Below are 27,583 nucleotides of genomic sequence, written 5' to 3' on the forward strand. Positions count from 1 at the left end.
GGTGTTATTAACTAGTATAAACTTTTAACAGGTAAACATGTCAAAGAGACAGTGTTGGTGCAGATGAGCATAACTAGTGACAAACACATCTTAAATAGGGATAAAAAAGTAAGCTTTATTTGAACACAAATGAAGTGTGCCTTGAAATCTCAGATTTTTACACACTGGATTATTAGAAGTCTATTGGAAAAATTTAATAAATCACTTAACATAAGGTTTTATAAAATCTGTTATTATTTTTATTTCGGCTGCATTTCATTTCATTAAATATTAAGAATGATTATATAAAAAAATAAATAAATAAATGAAAAAAAAATCATTATGTATCACTTTTAATTACAAAAAAAAATTCTGATATATATACAGAAAAAATAAAAAAGAAATCACAATTTTACTTAGATGTATGAAGTTACTAAAACTTTTTTTCACAATCAACTTAACTATACAAGATAAGCAATATTTACAAACAATATAGAAACAAACATAAGGTATATGTTATTTACATAATAATGCGTAAGTGATTAAACATTTATGTTACACTTTTTTATCAAAAAAAAGTGTGAAACAAAATCCACTAAAACAAGTTTATAAAAAATTAAAATTATAGATTCATTACTTTATATTTTCAGTCATAGTTACTGATTGTGTAAAATAAGCAGTCTGTGTAATTGTAAAAGATTTTGTCAATAGGTATAAACTGTTTTGTTCATATTATTACCCTTTACATAAAAAGTTAAAATATCTGTTGTATGTTACATGTTTATTTACAAAATTAATATTTACATTAATTACAGTTTAGTAGTCGCTTGAAGTTTAACATATCTTGCATGTTGTTCATCCGGTTGAGCAACAGGTAAGAAACACTGATGTGTTCTCATAGGTTTCGGCCTTTTAAGTAGCCTCCTAATAGTATGGTAGACTGCAATCAGTAATAAACCACTTAATACAAATAAACTAATAGTTAATATTCTGTTAAGAAGAAGGTTATGTGTTTGATCATTTGCTTGCATAACAGTAACGCAACGTGTTTTTGGTTCAGTTGGTGGAAAATCACCCAAAGTGGCACAGACTTGGTAAGGTCCATTAGGAAGACCATGTACTACAGTCCAAGGTAAAGAACAATTTAAATGTCTTTGAGCAACTAGTGTACCATCAACAAATACACTCACTGTTACGATACAATGTGGATCTGTCTGATCGCTCCAAAGATGGATTGCAATTGCCATGGTTCCAAGAGCAGTAAGGTTTGCATCTAGATTAGCAATATGAGTTCTTCCTGGTATAGGTTGTGCTTGCGATTTAGCTGTTGGTATAAGTGGTATAACTTCACTACATCCCAACACAAGAGCTGAATCATCTCTTCCTCCTCTACCTTCTAAGAGGACAACACAATAACGATAACGATGACCGGGCTGTAAATCTGTTGCTGAAAGTGCTAATGATAAACTTCTTGGATCAACAAGTTGTGATGAATCACATTTCAAAGGATTTGACTCAAGAAGAACTTCATGAACTCCTAATTCTTCATAAACAAATAAGGCATCACAGGAATATGAAGCAGAATTTGCTTCAACACTCCATAACAGTGAAACTTTTACACCATCATACTGAAATCCTCTTAGAACAACTCTAGTACCAGATACTGGCATAGGAGTAGCCAGATGTCCTTCTGCTGGAGGTAAAGTTTCCCCTAAATCTCCACATACAAAATCACTTGCAGTTAATTCTTGAACTAATCCATTTTCAAGTTGAGGAGGAGTTGCACAAACAGCTGTAGCTTTATCTGAACTTGGTAGAAAGGTAGAAGCATTTAACCAAACTGAGATAAACTGCAGTCACAATTAAGAGGATTTTCTGAAAAAATCATTTTTATTATTATTATTATTATTATCATTATTTATCCTGCAGAAAATATTTGAATATACTGAAAAAAAGATCAAAACAAAATAAGATACATTGGTTGTGGAACTGCAGCTATCAAAAAAAAATATTCTCAATTTAAGTTACTTCATGATATGATAGAATTCGCATTTTGATCAACTATTCAAATTCCTCTATTTTTATGGCAGAGGAAATTAAATTTTTAATCGGATCACCTGAACTATTTCATTTAAAGTAAATTAATTAACTTCAGTTCATATTAACTTTGTTTAATCTCAAATATTTAGATGTAAATAAATATTCATTTGATAGATTCTACTTTCATCAGTACATAAATTTTTGTCAATTTTCTTAGCATCTGAATTACTGCTTGCAAAATCTTTTAGTTTGTTTTTCTGACTTGTTAGATCTACCTGACTATCCATAACAGATCTACAATCTTGAAAGGGCTTCTTTAAGTTGTAAACTACCGTATGACTTGACAAAACTAAGCAAAAGAGATTGTTCCACTTGTTAATTACTGCATTTATACTACTTGAGTTTCATGTTTTCAAGGTTACATACCTGTTCTTTTATTCTTTTTGTTAAAGTGAATGGTACTTCTTGTTATAAACATGAATAACAACACAATAAACACAGTAACACAGTTTTTGTTACATGAAAGTTTTATTGTGATCCTAATGTAACTTTTGATGATGAATTCAAAAATGCATTTAGATTTTTCCATAAACCACACTTTTTGTGATAACATTTTTGAATTTTTTTTGTGGAATGCTATTTATTTTTTTAGGAATAACTTATGTACTTAAAAAAATATTTTAAATGACAGAGGATAGGAGACAAACATAACTTTATGAAGGTAATAGAAATATATGCATGATGATCTGACATGTCAGCACACAACAGACTCTGAATCATACAATTAACTCACTAATATTGTTTAAATATTCACAGTGAATGGACACTGTGTTTTCATTCCCTCACAACTGCTGTTTGATCTAGATGAAATGTTTGACAGACTGGGCTGTGGGTATCTGCACATGAATTTTGCCATATTGTAGCATGAATCACAAGACCATTTGTCACACTGTTATTTCTATTTTATAAAGATAAAAGGAATAATTTAGTAAATCCAAACCACACAGTGCAGTACTTGAATTTACTCTCTGCTATAAAGCCAGTGCCTCATGATGAGGACTTACCTGTGCTGCTAAGTTCAATATGAGGAGCAAGATGAACCTACTTTTGAAGCAGAATCCTCTTTCCAAGAACCTCATTTGATAACTTAGTGAATTTAACAACTTTGTTTGGGATTTGAACTTCTTAATGAAACTAGCTAGGCTTTTTGGATCTAGACTGAAAGGCTGAAATGTTCTCCATATTAACACTAAATTATGTTTCTTTCATAACCATAGGAAGAGTTTCAAGATTTATTTTATGAAGAAAATAATTTAGTGTAATGTAACAATATTTGTGATGCATTTTATCAGGAATGTAACTCTACAGAGTGGAGACTGTTCAATGAGTCTTCAAAAATTAGTTCAAAGGCTACATGTTGAGATTTAAAAATTATGTTATTGATGGGTTGGCAGTTTGGTTACACTAAATTTTGTTGAGTTTTGTGCAAGTGGAACAACAGGGACAAAATAAATCATATCAAGAAAGAGTGGCCAAAGCATGAAGCACTTAAATCTGGACAGAAAAATGTTGTACAACCCCCACTAGTAACTTGGAAATGAGTCTTCTACCTTCACTCCATGTATTATTAGAGCTTTTCAAAAACTTTATTAAGCTGTTTGATAAAAATGGTGCTAGATTTCATTTTTTAACCCTTTTGTTGATGTTAGGCTTTTACAAATTAATTTTTTTACAAGTAACAAATAAAATAAAGTGTTTTGAAGTAAGTTATTAAAAATACACATACAACAATAGATTCGCCTTTGTCTATTATTTCAAAAATAGTTTTAAAATTATTTATGTAATATTTAATTCATATGCCTTACATAAAAAAAAATAATTTCTGTAGGTTATGTGTTTCAGTGGTATTACCATTTTTAATTTAAAAAAATAAATTACAATGAAGTAATAAATATAAGGAGTGATACACCAATAAAAATTAAAAGAAAACAAACCAAACTGGTAGCCTGAATGAAGTGTTCCTAAATATTGCATGGTAGTCAATGTTTTAAATTAATATCCAAACAGTAATTTACCTGGTTACTGGGCAGAAAGATTTAGATACAATCCGATTGATTAAAATAAATAATTACAGGTTAGATTTATATAAGTCACTTGCATATATTTCATAAGTTTTACAGTATTTTATAATTTTAGATTTTCATTTATACCACTGTAAATTATTTAATTGCAGATTTAAAGATTATCTTCAGATTTTGACAAAAGTAATAAATTAGAAGTAATATTAATAAGACTATTTAAAAAATTTAAGTGTACCTGAGAGTGTCAGTCTTGTAAGTTTAGGATTTGTTGACAAAGCATCAGAAGCAACCATAGAGATATCATTATCATCAAGTCGAAGCTCCTGGAGATTTTTAAGAGGAAATATTAAGTCAGAAGTAAGTGCTCGAAGGAAATTATGAGAGACATCAAGTTTTGAGAGGTTTGTAAGATGTGCCAGTGATGCACCAGAAACTGCAACCATTCTATTGTGGGCAAGATCAAGTTGCATTAATGTTCCAACTGCTCTGAATTCATGATCTTCAAGGACGTCAATTTGATTATGATGTAAAGACAAAGAAGTTAGTTGATCCAATCCAGCTAATGCACCACGTGAAACACTACTGAGTTGATTATGCGCTAAAGTCAAAAGTTTTAGACTTGGTAATCGAGGCAGTGTTTTGGGTCCTAAAGGGCCTGCCAAGGAGTTTCCACTTAGATCTAATTCTTCTAAAGCTCTAAACCCTCTCAAAGAAGAAACAACTCCAACTCTATTTCCTTGAAGTCTTAAAATCCTTAGCAGTGGGAGTTGTATAAAAGCATCTGGTGATATTGAAGTGAGTACATTGTCGCTTAAGTCCAGGAACGTAATGCTTGACAGACCCTGAAACAAACAGTAGTCCATGTTTAACAGAATAATAATGAGAATAACTAAGCAATTCTTAAAGAACAGAATAAATCATTTTTGGTTTAAATAAATAAAACAAATACCATATGAAACTTGTTATGCTATCAGTCAAATACAGAGTGATTCAGAAGAAAAGGGAAATAATTTGAACATTGATTCTAAAATCACCTCTCATGCTCATCTTCTTAGAGGAAATTTCAATAATATCAATTACATGTTGAAAACATCCATATACACTCAGTGGTGCAAATACGTCTACCATGGTCTATTCTCATTAATTAACAATTAAGTACCAGGTGATTCAAAGAGGACTTCAGAACTTTGAAGGCACAAAGGGGTTTATTTAGAGAACTTATAGATTTGGTTGAGGTGTTGTTTCATAGTGAAACCCATCAAATTTTGACTTGCTAAGTTCTTTAGTACTGAAATCAACCACCAGCACTGTCACCAGTTATTAAAAATGGATACATTTACTGGTGTGGAATATGCTCACTGTGTGTTTTAGTTTCACGATCTGCAGTCAGCAAATGCAGTTCAACATAATTTTCATAAAGAGCAAAGTAGGCATACAACTTACTCTTGGCACCAAACCTTCATTGAGACTAGAGTTTCGCAAATGACTGTTTTGCACGTATTATATAATTGATTGCATTTGAAGCCATACAAACTAACCATGGTTCAACACATTACAGATGACGACAAAGTTGCTCGGGTGCAGTTTTGTGTGGTAATGATGGATACAATTGCAGACAGTAATACATTTCTAGACATTGTAATTTAGTCAACATTTCATATCAGTGGCAGGTTGAACACCCATAATTGCCAAATATGGGGTAGTGAAAACCCTCGTGAAACTTTTGAGCACATTCGTGACAATCCTAAGATCAATTATTTTTGTGACAATCCTTTTTCCAGGAGGCAACCGTAAATGGTATTCTTTATATGGACATGCTTAAAAATTTTCTAATTCCTCAATTAGAAGATGATAACCAAGATGGATGCCATTACTATCAGCAAGATGGGACACCATCTTACTACCACCTAGAAGTCTGAGATTTTCTTAATAGTTTATTCCCAGATTGATGGATTGGTTGTGAAGGTTCAATTACTTGGCCACCTTGCTCTTCAGATTTGACCCTGCTAGATTTTTTCTTGTGAGTTTCCATTAAAAATCGGGTTTATGTCCCACCTAAATCTTCTGATCTTGTTAAGCTAAACTCAAATTAATGCCTGATTTGCTGGCTACATTCTGGAATGAAATTGACTTTATGTGGGATGTATGACATATTACAAATGGAAGTCGCATTACAAATGTAAGTTACAGAAATTTAAAATAACCATTCACAATAAACTTGATGTGTTTTTCTATGAAGTGAGGCCTCGATCAAGTCTGTAATTTATCTCAATCAATTTTTATATGCTTTTGAGGTTGTGAAGTCCTTTTTGAATTACCCAGGTAAGTATTTGTAATTTCTTCTGGGTTCCAGTCAAGTTTAACATTATTAACTGTCATCTATTTCTCTTTATTAAAATTCATAAATGAGCATTACTATGTTGTTACTAAGAGAATAAAAGTAAATACCTTACGTAATAAAACTGTAGTCACTTTTTCAGAACACTGATTTGAATTGATGTATAAAAGATAAACAGTTTTTCATATAAAATTTAGTAATTAATTATAATTTAGTTATTAAAGTTTCATGAAAATATTAGCAACCTAAAATTCAAGTGTAAATAATTATTTTAGTAATCAACTAAGTATATTAATATGACAAAATATTATACAAGGAAAATCGAAAAAGTGAAGGGAAATTTTTATTTCCCTCCCAATTATATGTATTACAACTCCCTGGCTGTTCTGCTATAAATCAAAACTTTGTGCCATCTAGACAACAGGAGTATTGTTCCATTATTAGCTGTTTGTAGTTATGTTTAAAAAGGAATTTAAAATGAGTGCTTGTTTGCTTAAATGCACAAAGCAAGAAATGTGAGCAGTGTTACATTTTCTCAACTCAGAAGGGAGGAAACTAACAGATTATTTGTACATTTAAATAGCAATATGGAGAGAATTGTTTGAATGGAAGCAAGTTCTACAACTGGATTGATCACTTTAAAAATTGGAATTTCACTTTGTGATGAACAATGGAAAGGAAGGCCATCCATTTCAAACAGTAACATTTAAGTTGTTAAACAAATGACTCAGCAAATATTGTAGAATTAAAGTAATTGAAGTTGCACGTGAAGTTGAATAAAGTACAAACCACTGTTCAGTATTTTCAATTATGTATGATTCTTTAAACTTTGCTTGTTTGGTTCCACAGCAAGTAACAGGCATCTGTAAAAAAGATGTTTGAAATTTTTCAAGAACATTTTGACACTTTATGAAGATGAAGGGGGATCATTTCTGAAGCAGATAATAACTGCTGATGAGACAGACATAGGTCTATCATTCTGAATAAGCGGAGTTTAATATGGAAACATCCTTCATCTCCTATGGCAAAAAATTCAAAACTCACATATCTCCAGGAAAGATGATGATAGTGATATTCTAGGATATGGAAGGCCCAGTTTTTATTCACTTCATACGTAAAGGTGAAATAGTGATTAGTGAAACTGCTGTGATCATTAAATGCAAAATTCAAGTACAAAAGCAAATAAAAAAGCAGTTTCAAACAAGTGATTTTGCTTCAGGATAATCATCATTATACAGCCAACAAAACAATCCTTTATCTTAGAGATCTTAATTTTGACTTTTATACTACTTCTGGTTCAGTATGATTTTGATCCAGGTCAGGAGTACTAGGGAGAGGGGCAATCCTGAACTGGCTTCGAAAAATTTTCATCTTTTTGGTCCTGATAAATAAGCTGTAAGGGAATTATTTTTGTTCTGTTGACGAAATCATAGAAGGAGTGCAAACAGCTACACACCAGACTGAAAATTTCTTTTCTTTTTCTCTGCTTGTTAAAAAAAAGCTTGTTAAAAAATGGATAAAAGAAGGAAGGGTTCATGTTAAAAAAGAAATGCATATTTGCATAAAGAATGCATAAAGAAATGCATATTTCATTTACGTGAGAGAAAATAAAATAAATAGTACTCGTATGTTAAATCGCACTTGACTTTTTGTCTTATCCTTGTATTAATATTGTAAACTTTTGGTCAGGGGATTTTAGAGTAATTAATTCAGCGTCAAATAATGGGCAGGCAGGAGTAGGTTTCGTGATGAACAAGAAGATAGGGAGGAGAGTAGAGTATTTCAAGACGCATAGTGATAGAATCATTGTAATAAGGATAAAATCAAAACCTAAACCGACAAAGATTGTTAACGTCTATATGCCTACAAGCGCCCATGATGATGATGAGGTAGAGTGTGTATACGAAGAGATTGATGAAGCAATTAAACACGTAAAAGGAGATGAAAATTTAATAATAGTTGGAGATTGGAATGCAAGCATTGGAAAAGGCAAGAAAGGAAATATAGTGGGTGAATACGGGCTGGGCAAAAGGAATGAAAGAGGGGACCGACTTATAGAGTTTTGCACGAAGTATAATTTAGTAATTGCCAACACCCAATTTAAAAATCATAATAGAAGAATATACACTTGGAAAAAGCCAGGCGATACTGGAAGGTATCAGATAGATTATATCATAGTTACATTGATAGCGACCATAATTTGGTGATAATGAAATGTAGATTGGGGTTAAAAAACCTGAAGAAAAGGTGTCAGATGAATCTGTGGAATTTAGAGAAGCTTGAGGAAGAGGAGGACATCGCGAGAGGTCTGAGTAAAAAAGATAAGGTAGAAAATGAAGAAGAAGAATGGGAGAATGTTAAAAAGGAAATTCTTAAATCAGCAGAAGCAAACTTAGGCGGAATAAAGAGAACTGGTAGAAAACCTTGGGTTTCAGACGATATATTGCAGCTGATGGATGAATGTAGAAAATATAAGAATGCTAGTGATGAAGAAAGTAAAAGGAACTATCGCCAATTAAGAAATGCTCTAAACAGGAAGTGCAAACTGGCGAAAGAAGAGTGGATTAAAGAAAAGTGTTCAGAAGTGGAAAGAGAAATTAACATTGGTAAAATAGAGGGAGCATACAGGAGAGTTAAAGAAAATTTTGGGGTACATAAATTAAAATCTAATAATGTGTTAAACAAAGATGGTACACCAATATATAATACGAAAGGTAAAGTCGATAGATGGGTGGAATATATTGAAGAGTTATACGAAGGAAATTAATTAGAAAATGGTGTTATAGAGGAACGATGAGGAAGTTGAGTAGGATGAAATGGGAGAAACAATACTGAGATCTGAATTTAAGAGAGCATTAAAAGATTTAAGTGGCAGAAAGGCTCCTGGAATAGACGGAATACCTGTAGAATTACTGCGCAGTGCAGGTGAGGAAGCGATTGATAGATTATACAAACTGGTGTGTAATATTTATGAAAAAGGGGAATCTCCGTCAGACTTCAAAAAAAGTGTTATAGTCATGATACCAAAGAAAGCAGGGGCAGACAAATGTGAAGAATACAGAACAATTAGTTTAACTAGTCATGCATCAAAAATCTTAACTAGAATTCTATACAGAAGAATTGAGAGGAGAGTGGAAGAAGTGTTAGGAGAAGACCAATTTGGTTTCAGGAAAAGTATAGGGACAAGGGAAGCAATTTTAAGCCTCAGATTAATAGTAGAAGGAAGATTAAAGAAAAACAAACCAACATACTTGGCGTTTATAGACCTAGAAAAGGCATTCGATAACGTAGACTGGAATATAATGTTCAGCATTTTTAAAAAATTAGGGTTCAAATACAGAGATAGAAGAACAATTGCTAACATGTACAGGAACCAAACAGCAACAATAACAATTGAAGAACATAAGAAAGAAGCCGTAATAAGAAAGGGAGTCTGACGAGGATGTTCCCTATCTCCGTTACTTTTTAATCTTTACATGGAACTAGCAGTTAATGATGTTAAAGAACAATTTGGATTCGGAGTAACAGTACAAGGTGAAAAGATAAAGATGCTACGATTTGCTGATGATATAGTAATTCTAGCCGAGAGTAAAAAGGATTTAGAAGAAACAATGAACGTCATAGATGAAGTCCTACGCAAGAACTATCGCATGAAAATAAACAAGAACAAAACAAAAGTAATGAAATGTAGTAGAAATAACAAAGATGGACCACTGAATGTCAAAATAGGAGGAGAAAAGATTATGGAGGTAGAAGAATTTTGTTATTTGGGAAGTAGAATTACTAAAGATGGATGAAGCAGGAGCGATATAAAATGCCGAATAGCACAAGCTAAACGAGCCTTCAGTAAAAAATATAATTTGTTTACATCAAAAATTAATTTAAATGTCGGGAAAAGATTTTTGAAAGTGTATGTTTGGAGTGTCGCTTTATATGGAAGTGAAACTTGGACAATCGGAGTATCTGAGAAGAAAAGATTAGAAGCTTTTGAAATGTGGTGCTATAGGAGAATGTTAAAAATCAGATGGGTGGATAAAGTGACAAATTAAGAGGTATTGCAGCAAATAGATGAAGAAAGAAGCATTTGGAAAAATATAGTTAGAAGAAGAGACAGACTTATAGGCCACATACTAAGGCATCCTAGAATAGTCGCTTTAATATTGGAAGGACAGGTAGAAGGAAAAAAAATTGTGTAGGCAGGCCACGTTTGGAATATGTAAAACAAATTGTTAGGGATGTAGGATGTAGAGGGTATACTGAAATGAAACGACTAGCACTAGATAGGGAATCTTGGAGAGCTGCATCAAAACAGTCAAATGACTGAAGACAAAAAAAAAAAAAAAAAATATTGAGATTGTATAATCAATGGGTATATTTGGGTACATATTATTTATATCAAAGTTAATCATTTTAGTTTCATTATTAATAATTTTTAACTTATTTAATTTATTAATTCATACCTGTTTTTATATTATATTTTTATTCTAAATTTATCTTTGATCTAATTGCTTTATGAATAATTACAGTAATAATATAACTTGGGGTTGTTTTGAAATTAATTATTGGTCTCATAGGTATACCTTCAATTTTGGGAAATCTGTAAGATTTGGAGCGTAAGGTGTATATATGGGTATAACCTGCTATGATATTTTAATTTATTATTATAATTAAATATTTCCTTGTATTTGACTATGAGATCTTTTGTAATGTTTAAAACTTTATTGTTGGGTTATTAATTTTTTTAAAACTATTTTCATATAATATTCATTGGATTTATAAATTGAAATAATAACAGGAGTTTTTGTTTTATTGGATTCTTCCGGTATTTATAAAATTAAATGCTACAATTGCAAAAAGATTACAAAATGTAAAGAGCTAATAGAGTTATTGTGTAAATTGTAAACAGTTAGAATTTATAAAAGATATTACTGAGGATGGGCTTAGGCCCAAAAGCGTTTTGATGAAGTAAAAGATTAAAGGTCAGAGTGTTTCTCTAATTCTATGCTTTGCGGAGGCTGAAAGAATATTATATTGTATATATATTTGGGGGTAACATTTAGGATCAGACTTTGTAAGTTTTCTCCAAAATGAAAACTTTAACAAAAGTCAGATTGAGCCTTCACGGGGTGCACTTTGAGATATCCAAAACAAATAGGAGAAATTAGTCCAGTGAACTGAATCTAAACGAACTTCACAGCTTTATTTATCATGAAATCTCACCTCACTAGATCACATTTAGAGTTGTAACTTGGAACCTAGTTTGACAGGTGACGTCTTGAGAGGCATCCCTGACAGGTCTTTTAAGAAATATTCCACTGGCTGAACCAAGCAACACTAGAGTTCAGTCAGAAAAGGCAGTTTCGAATACAGAGGGCTGCCACTTAGAAGATAAAATGCAATTGGAAGCATTGGAATGCCCTAACACTACACACACAAATAAGAAAAATATATACACAATGTAAACTCACTGCTGCAGATTGGTAAACTAAAAATAAATAACTGGCCGATTGAACCAACACAAAATTCTCATCATGGGTCTGCCGGAATAAGAAACACTGACCAGGATGCCTGGAATCTCAAAGATATAGACTCTGCAAAGGTATACCTGGAAAGTGAATGGTGAAAAATGTCCCACAGTTTGGAATAGCCTTTTTAGTCAGCCTCAAAATAGTAAACTCTATACAAGAATTCAATTCACAATCCCCAAGAATCTCAACATGCACCCCAAATGCGTTTAATAAAATCTACACTATAATAAACACCCATGCATTCACTAATAATAAAAATAATTCTCCAAAAGACCGTAAAGAAGCAGAAAGGTTCTGATATCTACTCGACCTAACTATAAATAACATCCCCAAAATCCATGTTAAACAATTAATTGAAAACTTCAATGCTCAACTAAGCAGAGGAAGAAGATCACAACATCATTGGAAAATGGCCTGCCCAAAAGAAAACAAACAAAAATGGACAGAGATTCATTGATCTCTGTAAAAACCACAACCTAATCTTGAAATCCACATATTTCAAGAGCAAACCTCAAAAAAATCAAAACCTGGAAACACCTTGATCACACTAAAAGAGAATGGTAACTAGTCTGTGTCTTCATGGATAAACACCAACACAGGAGATCTACAATATAAAAGTTCTCCAAGGAGTAGACACTGGATCCAATAACTATATAGTCAAAATTAAATTTACTTACCAAAGAAAACAACAAACCCAAGCCCCTAAAACTAAAAGAAATATGGATTCTATCTGACTAAATCAAGAATGAAAATGACCAAAAAACAACCAAAAACATAGCAATCACGGATAAACTTGATCTAGTCAACAGATTAAACAAATCGCAGAAGAATTAGCCACAACAAAAATCTGTACAAAAACATCAATGTTGGAATGACAAATGTGACTGAACAGTTGAAAATAGACATCAAGCATTGCTTTTCACTAATTCCAAAAATTAGAAATATCCTTCCAAAATCTAGTAAAACAAAGAAAAGAAACCACCCAACCCCTAAGGAGAATAAAGAGACTACATCATTAAAACACACTGAAGTCAATAGAAGAAGAATTCAATACAACACAGTCTAGAGATACTAAAATAACCTTCAAAAATGAGTTCCAAAATTACAATCCCCAACCTTATTAACAAAGAATAAAAACTGGCTCATGAAAATAAAGACAACATGGAAATCCTTGTTAAATATTTCAACAAACTCCTAAATTGTGAAGAACCAACAGAATTCTTAAACTTTAACAGCAACATCCCAGTAACAACATCGGAAAACATCAACTGTCCCACAATAAAAGTAGTCTACCAAGCACTGGGTGAGATGAAGAATTAGCAGCATGAGAGGGTCAGACTTGGAGAGATGTGAAAACATGCAGGAAGATCAGCAAAAATTGCTCTTCATCAACAGCTTGTCAACATCTGGATCAAAGAAGAACTACCAGAACAGTGGATGACATCCCTCATCCATTTGCTACAAAAAAAAGAAGACAAAACAGACCCTAACAATTACAGGGAAATCTCACTCCTAGACACAACATAAACATTCTTTCAAGAATCATCCTCAACAGGATCGGACCACAGCTCAAGAAATAACTAGGAGAATACCAGGGAGGTTACATCAATGTCATTTGCAAAAATGACATCAATAAAACTAAATCACAGATATTAGAACTTCAAAACATTGCAAATAAAATTGGCCTAAAAATTATATTTGAAAAGGCAGAAATTATGCCCTGAAAAAATAACACAGTTAAAAAGAAAAACTGTAATGAAATCAAAATAGTAACCCAATTTAAATATTTTGGAGAAATAGTAACAAACAACCTAAATAAAAATTCCTTTATCCAAATAAGAAGAAATAAACTAGCTAAAGCTCAAAAATTAACCTGGTACACTTAAAATAAAAATGCCTATCAATAAATGCAAAGATAAGACACTAAAACACAGTTATAAAACCATAAACTACTTATTCAGCAAACATTCTTCCACCTCAACAAACAATCAAAGACATACAGATTCCAGAAGATTGAAAGAATAATAGGAAGAACTTGCATTGATAAAAAGTACCAGAAAGATGGGCAGTGGTGGATTGTGCCAAACAAAGTTGTATACAAAGAGTTAGAATCCATCACTGATACCATGCATGAGAGGAGATTAGGATTCTTTCGACATATCATGAGGATGTAATATTCAAGACTTCTGAAACTGCTAATATAGTACAATCTTGACTCGAAAATCACCAAGTCAGAATGCAGATGGGTCAGAGAAATAAGAGAGGATCTGAAAGAAATTGACCTTGCACCAATAGATGCCACAGATAAGATAAAATTAAAGGAGAAAATCATGAACACTTGCTTCACACTCACAAGATAAAAACTCACAACATGAACATTTTCAACACTAGAAAGGGCGCAAACATCAAAATGTATGGAAAAGTAGTGGGAGGACCACATGGCCCAAATAGTCGCATCAAAGAGACTTGGAAAAAAGACTGACTAAAATGATACTCATAAAAGATGATAAAAGGTCATAAAAGATGTTGATAATAATAATATATATTTAACCCACCAGGCTGGTCTAGTGGTTAACTTGTCAGAAATAAGTTGTTTTAACAGCTGATTTCCAAAGTTGAAGGTTCTCAGGTTGAAATCCTTGTAAAAGTCAGATGTTTTTATACGAATTTAAAAACTAAACTGTGAATACTTGTATATTTTGGTGGTTGGGGTTTAATTAAACATACGTCTCAGGAATGGATGATCTGAGTCTCTACCAGACTACACTTTGCTTACATGTCATAAATATAATTATCTCATTGGGTCATGGTGAAATAAGTTTATATGATGATTACGAAAGGATGTGAATTTACATCTTTGTATATTTTTCTCAGAATAAAAAAAACATATATGATAACAAATCGACACTTTACCGTAAAAACTATTGAATTATTTTTTATGGAAATAGTTTATTAACATTTATGAATTTAGGCAATCGGAGATCAAGATCACACAGTAACAACATATATTCACATTTGCCAGTTCACAGAGTTGTTACTATATTTCAGTTTAAAACTAGTTTTTTTTTTTAATGAATTTGAATGTTTTTGAAATATGAAACTGTTTTTCTTCTTAGTGTGGAAATTTCTAAAACAAGGAGCAGCACAAATACCAACACATTCACAGCAATAATATCGTGATTCCTTTCTTATGTTGATTGCATATCAAACAATACATCTTATTGGTGCAGTTTTTTTTTGTGTGTGGAATATGTGACTGGAAATGTCATTCTCAGAGTATGAGAGGATTATCTCCTACAGAGGACCTATGTTTTTTCAGAATGACTTTATGATGAATTTCAAAATTTTATTCAATAAGGGACTTCTCTGAATTGGAAGAGGAGTGCACAGGACTATAAGGCTTCTAAAAGTGTAAATAATTATTTATCCATTTCAGTTTTTGTATTTATTGGTTGCAGCCCTAAAAAATTTTCATATTTATTATTTCAAAATTATATTTAGGGAAACCAAAAAATAATACAAATTTAGAGTTTTGATTTCATAAGTATAATTTTTTCTAATTTTAATTTTCAAAATAATTGCAACATTTTTTTTTTAATTTGGTAACCTGAGCAATTACTTGATCAACTTTAATCTGTTTTATACTTTAATATACTGTAGTAGATATGCTTAGGATCATGAAAACACAAGATCTAATGTCAGAAAGCAGTTTCGGACAGCTAATGACCTATGTAGGGTTAAAGTCCACACTGCATTATAAGTTCTATAGTTAATTAGTTATTACTTTGCGAGTTATTAAGACCTGTTCAGATGCTAATTCAATCTATGGAGAGACGTTAATATTAAGGTTAGATTTTTGTGTTGAGAAGTTAGGGATAAATTACCAAAGTATGGCAATACTTAACATTCCCGCAGGACATGTGGCTGAATAAATGTTTTAATGTAATCATACTTACAACAGAGAGAGACTACACCACATGTTACACAGTGCTATTCTTGTGTACACTGGATAATCACCTTATGAAGAGGACTGTCGGTTATCTTCAACTGACTTTGAACAACTATTAAGATTAGTTTATAGTTTAACCATAAAAGTTTAACCTATCTCCAAAGAATAGATTAGATTGTCATCTTAACTGGTCACCATAACTTGCAAAACTTGTTAGATAATTTAGAATACTGATATCACAACTCAGACTTTCACCTTGCACAGTTCATAGCTGTCCAAACCTGTTTTCTGTTATTTAGATCTTGTATTTTCCTGATCCTAAGCATATATATTGTGGTATATTAAAGTATGAAAAAAATTGAAGCTGGCTTCAATCCATTTGAAGTGTCCAAAAACACATAGCTGGTTGCTTGACCAATTCAAAAAAAATTGAAACTTGTCCACTTTTTCCTACATGTTTCAGGACCTTAAAACTATTATTTTTAAGTTTTTTATTTAAGATTTTTAATTTTGCATGAAAAGGTTTGTTTGTTTGTACCAATTTTTTTTTATGTCTGAATTAGTTTATTCAACCTTTTAAATTTTATTCCCTCAATATCAAAAATTTCCCACTTCTAGCTGGCTATGCAGCCAGCTAGAAGGAAAAGGAAAATTCATATAAATATCATAAAAATTTGATTATTTTTACTTTTTATCGTTATGTAACACTAGTACTGAAATCAGTACTTGACCTTTTTTCTAAAATGAAGGTGTTTTATTAAAACAAAGATTTTATAAATTTTAAACATGTAACTTTTATTAGAAGTTAGTAATAATAAACACAATAATTATCAACGAAAATATTCTAATAAAAAAACACACACAAATAATAAAAGAAAATGTATGAAGTACACTTAAAAATGATTATAAGAGTATAAAATTTAATTAATAAGCAGAAAACATTCTGGATGTTAAATATTTAAGGTTTAATATTATGTTTTTATCCATTTGTTTTTATTAAATATTCAACTTTAAATATTACATTTCTATTCATCTGTTTTTATTTTATTACAAATTAATTTTTTCTTCAATCTTATCTAATGTTATTTTATCCCTTTTAAGTTTGTAATAAGTTAAAATGGAATGAAAAGGTTTATTCAACAAAATTTAAGGGACTTTTTATTAAAAATAATTAAATAAAGAAATTAAAACTGATTATAATTCTTCTGATATTTTTACAACATTAAAAAAGCATATGTTAAATAAGAGAATTATTCTTTCAATGCATGCACTAATTAATTAAAATTATTAGAAAAAAGTAAAAAAATTTAATCTATAAAATTTAAAAAAATATATATATTGAAATAAAAAATAAAAACTTGTTTAAAGCTTAAATTCTGAGACAAAAAATATTTATATTTTGTAGAATTGTTTTTTAGCCACTACCCCAGGAGGATGGTAATGTGTTTGGATTATTACAAATTTATTTGTACGTGCACTTATGAAAAAAATATGGCAAATGATGTAGCTATTTTAACAGTTTACAAAACCAAAAATGTTTGTAACTATCAAATAGAGCTGTAAAGCTTCTGTGGTGAATTGAATTTAAAAAAGTACTTTGATAGAGAAAATGCTGTTAGGTAGTTTATGTTGTTCATGAGATTTAAGAATACTGAATGTTGTAATATCAAATTTCAAATTAAATTTATTCTTATAATTTATGACATTTGGCTTTTTCTTTAGTCTATTGGGAATCAATTATGTAATAATTCTCTAAAAAATTCTAGTAATTTAGTATAGATTATCTCTTTAATTATCACATTTATTCAGGTATTAAACAAGAACATAGTCTATAGTCTGGTTGAAAAGGGTCTAAAAACATTATGCGATAAGCTGGCAAATCACTATTTAACCCTGAATATTAATTATACATAATATAGTGATTCTTGAATAAAAACTGTCAACCATCTGAATCTAGTTTGAAAATTTATGAGAATTGCAAAAAATTAAATCTTGCAGCTATCTGGTGTTACAAAAATAAAATACTTGAGAATTAAAGAAGTAAATGGATTGAGCACGTTAAGAATTTAAATTGTAAGCTTATAAAAATGATCTACATATTTGTGACATTACAGAGCGTTTTTAGTTTGAAAATAATGAAGCTTATACATTTTGCCTTGATGAAATTTCAATTTCACTACTGCATTTCTGATAGTCTATTTTTAAAACTAATACCAGATGTTTAATTATGAGGATACCAAAATTTAATTTGAAAATATTATGTAAGAGGAAGAAATTGACTCACTACAACTTCTATATAAAAGTTTAGGAATATTAACTATTGACAGACTGCATGAAGGTTAAATAATTACCTCAAAATTTATTATTTATTTTTTTTGTTTTTATTACATGAAGGCTTTAAAATGGTAAAACAAGAATGCAGGCATGTAACGAGCTTAATATTAATTTATGAAAAAGCCTTAAATTTTATAATTTATATATTTTTTTTGTCTTCAGTCATTTGACTGGTTTGATGCAGCTCTCCAAGATTCCCTATCTAGTGCTAGTCGTTTCATTTCAGTATACCCTCTACATCCTACATCCCTAACAATTTGTTTTACATATTCCAAATGTGGCCTGCCTACACAATTTTTTCCTTCTACCTGTCCTTCCAATATTAAAGCGACTATTCCAGGATGCCTTAGTATGTGGCCTATAAGTCTGTCTCTTCTTTTAACTATAATTTTCCAAATGCTTCTTTCTTCATCTATTTGCCGCAATACCTCTTCATTTGTCACTTTATCCACCCATCTGATTTTTAACATTCTCCTGTAGCACCACATTTCAAAAGCTTCTAATCTTTTCTTCTCAGATACTCTGATCGTCCAAGTTTCACTTCCATATAAAGCGACACTCCAAACATATACTTTCAAAAATCTTTTCCTGACATTTAAATTAATTTTTGATGTAAAGAAATTATATTTCTTACTGAAGGCTCGTTTCGCTTGTGCTATTCGGCATTTTATATCGCTCCTGCTTCGTCCATCTTTAGTAATTTTACTTCCCAAATAACAAAATTCTTCTACCTCCATAATCTTTACTCCTCCTATTTTCACATTCAGTGGTCCATCTTTGTTATTTCTACTACATTTCATTACTTTTGTTTTGTTCTTGTTTATTTTCATGCGATAGTTCTTGCGTAGGACTTCATCTATGCCGTTCATTGTTTCTTCTAAATCCTTTTTACTCTCGGCTAGAATTACTATATCATCAGCTATAGGTCTATAAACGCCAAGTATGTCGGTTTGTTTTTCTTTAATCTTCCTTCTACTATTAATCTGAGGCCTAAAATTGCTTCCCTTGTCCCTATACTTTTCCTGAAACCAAATTGATCCTCTCCTAACACTTCTTCCACTCTCCTCTCAATTCTTCTGTATAGAATTCTAGTTAAGATTTTTGATGCATGACTAGTTAAACTAATTGTTCTGTATTCTTAACATTTATCTGCCCCTGCGTTCTTTGGTATCATGACTATAACACTTTTTTTGAAGTCTGATGGAAATTCCCCATTTTCATAAATATTACACACCAGTTTGTATAATCTATCAATCGCTTCCTCGCCTGCACTGCACAGTAATTCTACAGGTATTCCGTCTATTCCAGGAGCCTTTCTGCCATTTAAATCTTTTAATATATAATTTGTAGGTCAGTCATATATTTTTATACATAAAATGATTGTTTTATTTTATGATTTTTAAAATAAATGATTATATTTGGTTATTAAATTAATATCTTGCTTAATTTATTCATTTATTTCTGAATTATCAGATCTGGTCCATTCTTTTACAGAAAATAAATTCAATTACTTTACTCATCTTACTACAATAGGTTTTTAAAGATTACTTTCCTAATATTTTTGGATATACGACTTTTTGATGTCAGTTCAATTATTAATCTGAAAATCAGAAAAGAATTGCTTCTATTTTATTTATTTATTTTTTTATGTACACCAGGTTACAGAGTAACAGCATAGTGACATGATGTCAACTGTACTCTCTATAGGCTCTGCAGAGACGTAAATGAACCGGTAAATGTGTAGTCTTGCACAGACTCAGGCCACTCACTCCAAAGACGTATGATTAATTGAAACACAACCACTACCTGCATTCAAATCAATTTAAAAGACTTTACAAGGACTTGAACCTTACAACTCTCGACTTTGAAAATCAGCTGATTTGTGGTGAATTTTAACCCGGCGGGTTATTACTTCAAAGGTGTAAAAATAAATCCATATTTATTAACTGTATTATCTTTCGTGCAATGTTATATTAGTAATAAGGAAACTAATTCTGATCGGCTGGTTTATTAGTTACCACAATTTTTTATTAATAAAACTGCAATTTTAAAAATAAATTTAAAAAAATTTTAACGGTTTGATTTGCGTTAAAATTTTATTTCGAAAAAAATGCGTAATTATATTTCCTATAAAATTTGCACATTTTATTTTATTTTAAGGTGATTTAAAAAATAAATTATGTTATTTAATATCCATGCCAGTTTTTCGCCCATCCAACTTCCTTAAGTCAAATAGTAAGTTCCTTTGTAAAACTGTAATATTGTTAAGTTTTAAACTACAGGTATTAATTAGAGAGTAAAAAGTTATACTTTTTGAGGAAGTTGTCATTTTCTAGAAAGGGAGTAAAAATTTGGACTAATTTATTTCCTTAAGAAATTCAAAAGAGTAAGGGTTATCGAAAAATTATTGATTTTTACAATTTAAATGCAATGTGTAACTTGCGAGTAAAATATTTTTTTAAAAATAAAAAAGTATTTTTTGTTACTGAAGTGAGATGAGCAAAAACGTTTATTTTGGTTTGAAGACCTATCGATCTAGAAAATATAGATGTAAAAAACTGCTACTAAGTTCTTCTCTGAAACAAGATATAGCTGAAAAAATAAAGTTATATAAAGTAATTTCCAAGGGTGGGAGTGAGTTTTAAACAATACGTCTTGGTAATTTGTAATCTTCATAAAAAAAACTTCGACTTTTATAAGAAACAAATTTTTCTAAAGCGCTCCAATAAAGATCTGAAAATTTATTTTGCCCAAAATACTCCCACCCCTTTTTTCAATTTTTTCAAAAGTTTTAATACATTCTTCCCCGTCGAAGGTAGTACCCGTCTACAAAGTTTTAGGAAAATCAGTCAACGGGGTCCAGACTTATAAGACCAAATACAGGCTAACATACATACGCAGAAACTTCTTTCTGACGAAAAAAAATTTTTGAACTTGAAAGCACTGAAATAAAACATATTTTTCGCAATTATTTAAAATTTATTGAAATATACTTTTTTGTTAAAAATGAAAAAAAAATCTTAAGGCAAAAAACTTGGAAAAAGACCAATTTTTTAGATTCGTTTTGGTCGATCTAAATACTCTCTTGTTATAGATAGCAGCATATATCGCTATAGTTGAGAAAGTAAAGAGTATCTTTCATTTGAAATTTTTTCAACGTTAATTTTCCTGAATTTTTTATGAAGAACCGGCGATGAAATAACTACGTGTTATGCAACACAAAAACTATAAAATTTTTCCTTTAGGGGAATTGTAAAAAAAATATATATGTGCATAGATAAAAAAATATGAAATAACTTTAGTAAATAAAAATATCGAATAGTTTGATCCAGATAAGGTGTGTGTCCAGCAATTTACAGTTTCGTTCTATATCGATGAAGAACAAGAACTAAAGTATTTAGAAGGTAGCACAAATCTAAAGGAAGTACATTACATCTTCATATTAAATTATAATATATATATATTTTAAAATTTAGTATTTCAGTCACGCGGTTTAATTCTTTTTTTTCCCCTACTCCCCTGAACCGTAGATACAGTTAAGTAAAATTCGGCCCAGGGAAGCATTCTTAAACTCTAAGGGAGCCTCCCCACCCACCAGCAGTTCGGCCCCTTCGGTTGGATCTTTTCTCTCTTGGCCTGCCTCCAATCCTCAGGAGGGGGCAACCGGGCTCGATTATGTCGTCCTCCCCCCAGGGACCGGGCGTCGGTCTTAAATCGTGCCAGCCACTAACCGCCGGGGAAGCGAACCAGGCCCGACTATTTCGTTCCCAGAACCTCATCCGGCGGCCGGGTCTCGATCTTTTATTTCTCCCTCCAAGTCCCTACCCGTTCAGCGGAACCGGCACACCTTTTTTTTTGACTCTCCTCCTCTGGGCCGGTCCGACTGGTTGGTATTGCGCCACCCAGGGGAGTGCCTGTTGTACTCAAATGGGCCTTCCCACCTACCGGCTGTATGTCCGGCATGGCAGGTCGGCCCACCGGTCAGTTCTTTTGAGTCTATTGATATACCCATCTATATATATCGCCACGCCATACCGTGATTGACTTGACGTGACGATCGGGTCTTTTCTTTGATCTTTCCTATCAAGAAAACCCTTGGAGTCCCCAGTGGCTCATCGAAACCGGCACACCTCAACATGCCAGTCTTCACCACTGGGGCTATCCGCCCTTCCCTATACTAAGATCAGAACCCCAATCTCTTCTCTTCCAGCCATCTTCACTCTGCAACATGTGATTAATTAATCTGCCGTTACCATCAGATGATAGATCGATGTCTATTAATTCTTCTCTCCATTTATGGCAGTCAGTAAATGCATGCTCAATATCATCTTCGCGATCGCAATACGTACACTCCGTCGATGCTCTTCTACCGATTCTGTGCAAGTAAAAATTAAAGTTGCCGTGCCCTGTAAAGTATTGTGACAGGTGAAAATTCACTTCCCCGTGCTTCCTATATATCCGGCTTTTAATATCTGGGATGAGTCTCTTTGTTCTACCTCCAGGGCCATTCTCATTCCACCTGTCCTGCCACTTTGCCATTAGCCGCTGCCTTGATTCGTGAATTCCAACTCCCTGGTCTCTTTCAACTCTTAAAAGTGCCGATAAATCAATAGGTGGGACTCCAGCGAGCACACACAAAGCCTCATAGGAGACCGTCCTATATCCAGAAATCACTCCCTCCTATGGGTCCTGATAATTCGTGCCAGGTTTTTCTTTACTTGCACTGAAATCCACCAAACCGGTACCGCATAAAGCATGGACGATATTACCGAAGATTCTTTGACGCCTTAGGCGCTCTTTGGTTCGTCATAATGATATTTAAAGATTTTATCATTCTGTCAGCCCTGTTACAAACATCGTTTATATGTTCGGTGAAGGAACCGTTCCTCTGAAAGGTAACGCCTAGGTACTTCTTATCAGTTTCTGCTATCGGTTCACCACTGATCCTGATATCCAGCCGATCAATGATCCTTCTTCCAGTGAAAGTGATAAATTTGCATTTATCAATGTTCAGCACTTAATTTTTATTACACAGCCAGTTTTCTATCATCTGTAATGCCAAATTGGCCTTATTTTGTACTTCCAGTGCACGTCTATCACTCGCAAGGATCACCAGGTCATCTGCATAGGCAATGACCTCGACTCCTGCAGAATAATCCAAATTCAGGATTCCGTCAAAAGTTAAAACCCATAATAACGGGCCCAAAACGGAGCCCTGGGGAACTCCACCGTGTATGTTGACTTCCAAATCTTCACTTTGCGTTGCAATTCTGCACGATCTGTCAAGAGAGGTATCTCTTCACCTGTCTCCCTTAGATATGGGCTTACGTTCTTAGCCGATAATGCACTGTGAATATAGCTCCGTTTGATGGAGCCTAAAGCATTCTTAACGTCTAGGGAGACAAGTAACGGAATCCCTCTTGTTCTCCAAGTACCTCTTCTGACATCTGCTATCCAAGTAGTTACTTTCTTTGCTGCAACACGGTGGAGCGTCCCTTCCAGAACCCGAATTGATTGACGCTTATACCCACGCCTTCTTCAATTTCGCATACAATTCTGTTGGCGAGCACTTCTCTACCGCTTTGCCCAAGTTATTTAAGAGACTCAGCGGTCTAAATCGAGACAGACCTTGATCATCACCGCCTTTAGGGAGGAAGACCACTCTGGCCTCTCTCCAACATCGCGGGAATGAATCGTTCTCCAAGCCGTAATTAGCTATACAGTCATCTCCCAGGCAAGCTGTTTTACAAGGCCTTTGAGTATTGCAGCAGGGATTCTATCAGTGCCGGGGCTCTTTTTATCACCGAGTTGTCCGATAGCGTTACTTAGCTCAGCAGGGGTAAACCTCCTCAGCTCATATTCAGGCAAGATGTCAGTTGTCTCTGCTGGACGTGGAAATAATTCGTCAAACTGTGCCATAGCCTGCCGTTCACAACACAGGCAGACGCCTGCCAAACCTCTTAGTAACTATCTTGTAGGCTTGGCCCCAGGGATCATTGTCCAGGAACCGGCACACCTGGGCATACCGGTCCTTACGGATGGGGCTGTTCGCCCTTTATTTAATTCTGTACTACGTAACTTAAAACAAGTTTCATAGATTTAGAAATCATCAATCTATATTTATGAATGTGCAGTTTTCCCTAAAAAGAATATTCACTTATTTAAAAAAAAAAAGTTCTATCAGAACTGTTTTCTTATAATTCAACAAAATACTTAACATAAATTACGGTATTATTAATTAAAACATTTTTACACCAATTTATTTAAAATAAAATAAAAATATTATCTTTTACAAAAACTTTATTACACTACACTGTCTATGAATTTTTAAATAATATAATGAGAATGTTTTAATAATAAATACGAGTAAATAAATACAAACTCTACACGTATTCTAAAATGCAGAAGCAATATTACACTTATCGCAGACTAACTTACCGTATCCTGAAAAAATGCAATAAGAACAAAACAGAAAAATCTGTTTAACGATTTTTTGTTTGTTTTCCATAACTATTCTAGCTAGATTTGTAAAATTAGTTGTCCGGTTTTTTTTGTTTTTTAGTATTTACTTAATGTCTATTCCTGACCATGATCGAAATATTAAATCGATAAAAATAAAATATTAATTTATTTAATGTTTTATAAAGACCATTCGTATTTAGTTAATTGAAATATATTATTCTGTATATAGCGACTGTTTATAGATTAGCTGTAATCAACGACATAATGCTAAATGCAGATGGGTGTCCCATCTGCACTGACCGTCCAAACGTCGCCATTGACCATTGACCGTGCAAACGTCGCTTGACCAAGAAATACAATATTTTTACTTTATGTTGTTTAAAAAGTCATACGTGTAAGGTACGTAACACAATTTACATTACTTTTATTTTTACTTCCTTGTATGAAGTAAAGAAAGTATTGTAATCGCGAAACATTTCGGTTCTCAGATTTCAACGGAAATATTCGTGTTGACTATTCCTGAATCCATTTTGACTAGTTTCGACGTGACGTTTGTAGGTACGTATGTATCTCGCGTAACTCAAAAACGATAAGCAGTAGGATGTTGAAATTTTGGATTTAGGACTGCTGTAACATCTAGTTGTGCAACTCCTCTTTTGATTGCAATCGACTGAACCAAAAGTGTCCATAAAATCCAAAAGTGTCTCAAAATCCAAAAACACTTGGATTTTAGACTTTTTCTTAACTGCAGTAATAAACCCTTATCGAGAGCTTTTCAACGATATATCATAAGCGGTACTTATTTCCTTGACTCCAGAGTTATAGCCAAATAAAATCTTAGTTAATGAAATATTTGGATCTTACAAAGGGAAGGCACATCGGTTCGAATCAGACTTCATCTCCTTTTTTTAAAAATTTAATTAAATGGATTTATTAATAAATAATAACCTCTGATTGTAAAAAAAAAATATACGATAAATAATAATTCAATAATAACAATAAAAAACAAAATGAAAACATATCAAAATTTATTAACGAAATAAAATTTTATGTACTTTTCATTTAAAAAAATGTGTATATGTAATTTAATAGGGGTACACAGAAGTCATGTGGTGTCGATATAGATTGTTTTTTTCCAGGTGACTGAGTAGTTCGTTGTTCATGTTTACCAGTATTGATCTGTAAGTTAATCATGAACTGTAAACTAATAACCTAACTACGTGTTTTTCTCCTGTAATGTTGGTGAAAGACAAACAAAAATAGTGATGAAGTCGTTCAACAATTTGAAGAAAAATTTCCTCAAACTCTAGCACAATCCAGACAGGCGATCTACAACCTGAATAAATAACTTGAGATAACTGGAAGCGTACATGAATTGCCAAGAACGGGTAAACCTAAAATGGGAGATCTACAACTGTTGAAAGTGAAGATAACCTAACAAACGTTGCCGAATCAGAGCCCAAAAAAATTTATCCATAAAAGATCTGCTATGATGAATATTTCTCGCAGTGTTTTGTATCGTATTTTAAAGAATTAGAACTATAAACTTATCGTCCACAACTGTATCAAAGTTTAATAGAAGATGACTTCAGCAGGCGTGTTGAGTGAATGGTTTGTAATACCTGTGAGGCAGAGTCTAACTTTCAAAATCGCATTTTGTGAACGGATGAAGCTTCTTTTAAACTAAACGGTTGTATCAATCGTTATAACTGTGTTTACTGGAGGGAAACAAATCCGCACGAAGTACTTTAGCAAGAAATAACTGTTCCAAGCATCAATGTGTGGGCTGGTGTATGCATTGCCGGTTCATATATTTTCAATGGCACTGCAAGTGGTGATTCTTATCTTGAAATGTTACAAGAGGAGTAGTTTTACCTGAGCTACAAAATAATCCTTTGTTTGAAACTATTAATTTAATTTAGCAACAAAATGGTCCTTCACTACATTACAGTTTACTGGCAATTTTGACGAGCGGATCAGAAGACATGGTACAATCGACTGGCTACCAAGATCATGTGATCTTACACCGGTAAACTTTCAATTTTGGGAAATTTTGAAAAATAATGTTTTCTCTCATAAGCCTAAAAATTTTCAACAGTTGAGATAAATAATCAAAGATGAATTTGAAGACTTAAACGTAACCAAAGATTTGACTAAAAAATTTATGAAAAGTGTAAAAAACCTTGTGAAAAATGAATTGAAGTACATTGACAGCATTTTGAGCAACTCTTGTAATGTTTTAAAAAAATGAAAAATAAATTTTACTATGTATAAAAAATGTATTGTTGATTTAAGAGTACAAGAATTGCTTTCAGCTTTTGAAATATTATATTTCTCGATCAAGCGACTTTTGGGATATATGTATATATGTGTGTGTGTATATATATACATCATAAAGAAACAAATAAATATATATAAGTAGAAGAATTCAGGAAATGTTGATAAAATGAATACAAATAATTACATATAGTTTTCAGAAAACAATCTTCAGTTATCAAATCGATATTAAAAAAGGAAAAACTGAAATACACTACTAATATATGTTATATTTTATTTATTTTCCTATCTTTAAAATCCGCTGAATATTTAAAACTATAATAAGGAAAAATATTCTTCCAAAAATGAAATGTACTATAACAAAAAATGATATAATTCTTCAGGTTATTTAGTTTTTATTAATTCAAGATATTAACTAAAATTAGGGTATTTTAAAATAATTGGAGAATGATGATTGAAAAGATAATGGACGTTTACCCGTTAATTTTTAAAACGTTAATATGATATTTTCTTCTCGTCATAAACATGAACTAGCCATACTTATTTGTGAAAATACCATGGATGTGTATAAACTCTAAAATTAAGTTTTCTATGG

At 32.1% G+C, this 27,583-nt stretch overlaps 1 pseudogene; it reads right to left on the minus strand.

Annotated features, from left to right (window-relative positions):
- Positions 1-437: 437 nt before the first annotated feature.
- The window catches only part of LOC142326475 (uncharacterized), a 145,765-nt pseudogene continuing 118,619 nt past the window's right edge, over positions 438-27,583 (minus strand).

Source organism: Lycorma delicatula, chromosome 6 (assembly GCF_047948215.1).
Source record: "Lycorma delicatula isolate Av1 chromosome 6, ASM4794821v1, whole genome shotgun sequence".
In the NCBI taxonomy this organism is placed as follows: domain Eukaryota; kingdom Metazoa; phylum Arthropoda; class Insecta; order Hemiptera; family Fulgoridae; genus Lycorma; species Lycorma delicatula.